Source organism: Hipposideros armiger, unplaced genomic scaffold (assembly GCF_001890085.2).
Source record: "Hipposideros armiger isolate ML-2016 unplaced genomic scaffold, ASM189008v1 scaffold_808, whole genome shotgun sequence".
Classification (NCBI taxonomy): domain Eukaryota; kingdom Metazoa; phylum Chordata; class Mammalia; order Chiroptera; family Hipposideridae; genus Hipposideros; species Hipposideros armiger.
The window spans coordinates 876,394-878,591 of record NW_017732158.1 but is presented as its reverse complement, the minus strand read 5'-3'; positions in this window follow the sequence as shown (position 1 = coordinate 878,591).

Here is a 2,198-nt window from a genome sequence, read left to right as displayed (position 1 = left end):
CCCATTCATTCCCTTTCAGTATTTACCTAAAAGAGATGAAAGTACATGTCCATATGAAGACTTATGCTTGAATGTTCATAGAAGCTTTAATTTGAATAGCCAAAAACTGGCAATAACCTCTAAGTCCATCAACAGGCTAATAAATTGTTCTATATCCATACATGGAACAATAATCAGCAATAAAAAAAAGGAAATTTATTTCACTTAGCATAATGTCCTCTAATTCCTCCCATGTTTCCTTCTTTCATTGTATGTACATATTATATATTTTTAATCCATTTGTCCATTGATAGACATTTAGATTGCTTCCATGTCATGGCTCTACTTACATGAGCAATCTAAAATAGTCAAAGTCAGAGAAATAGAGCACAGAATGGTAGTTGCCAAGGGCTGGAGGAACAGGGAAATGGTAGATATTGACTAATATAGATATTAGTCAAAGGGTACTAAGTTTCAGTTATGTCAGATGAATAAGACCTAGAGACCTACTGTACACCATAGAGTCTACAGTTACTAATACTGTAATATGTATTTAAAAATTTGCTAAGATGGTAAGCTTTCTTATCATACACACAAAATAAGACAGGAGGAAACGTTTGAAGATGATGGATAGGTTTACGGCAAAAATTGTGGTGATGGTTTCTCCAACCTCATCAAGTCACATACATTATACATGTACAGCTTTTTGTATCTCAATCATACCTCAATCAAGTGGCTTAAAAAGATAAGAAAGAACTATTGTTACATACAGCAACATGGTTAAACGTCGAAATAACTAAGTTGACTAAAGGAAGCCATACAAAAAAGAATATATACTATATGATGTAGTCTATAATATTCTAAACAATGCAAACTCATCGAGAGTCTGAAAGCACAACAGTGGTTGCCTGTGGGTCGGGGAGGGGCAACAGGCAGGGACATGAGGGAGAAATTACAAAGAGGCACACAAAATCTGGGCCAGGGGGCTGATTTTGTAATCTGGACTGTAGCAATGGTTTCACTTGTATATACATTTGTCAAAACCTATCAAATTATACATTTTAAATACTCATATGCGCAATTTATTATATATCTCAAAGCTGTTTTTTAAAAAAGTGGCATTAGTGATCCAAATAGAAAAAGTTTCTGCAGGAGACTGCATTATGAATAGAACAGAAGGAAGTAGGGATGAGTGTAGACTGCTNATTTCGATCAGTTAGAAGGTGAACTCAGATGTCATGCAACAGTTGATTAGAGTAGAAACTAGGCAGTGACAGTAGAGATGCAGAAGAAGAAATGCATTGAGAGTGATTTAGAAGGTAAAATGAAAAGCACTGGATGATGACTAAAGAGATGTGGAGAGCGAGAGAGCAGAAGGAATAGAGAATATACAAAGATTTCAGACTTGAGTGTGGGACAGTGGATGGGTTGGATGGTGACGCCCTCAGTCATAAAGATCTAGAACACTTGAACAACACTATCAATTACTTTGAATTTATTGCCATTTGTAGAACATCCCACACCAAAAAAGTAGAATACACATTCTTTTCAAGTGCAAACAGAACATTTATCAACATAGACCCTATTCTGGTCCATAAAACAATTTCTAATAAATTTAAAATGATTCAAGTCATACAAACTATTTTCTCTAATGACATGGAATTAAATTAGAAAATAAAAACAGAAAAATATCTGGGAAATCCCTAAATATTTAGCAACTACATAATATACTTCTAAATAACCCATAAGATGAAAGTGAAAGGGAAATCAGAAAGTATCCTGAACTGGTCAAAAATGAAAATACCAAAATTTTGGGAGGAAGAAAAAGTAATACTTAAAACCTTACAGTGCTAAATATATACTATAGTAGAAAGAGAAAGTTCTCAAATTAATGAGCAAATAGTCGACCTTAAGGAACTAGAAAAATAAGAGCAAATTAAATCCAAAATAAGGAGAAGAAAGGGAGTAATAACCAGACCAGAGCAGAAATCAATTAAGTAAAAAACAATAAAACAGTAGAGAGAACCAATGAAACCAAAAGTTGGCTCTATGAGAAGATCAATAAAATGCTTAGCCATGCAATCAGAAAAAGACAGAAAGAGAGAGAAGACACAAATTACCAATGTCAGAAATGAGAGCGATGACACCACTACAGATTCTACACACAAACTACCAAAGCTCACCCAAAAAAGAAATAGATAACCTGGATAGTAGTATAT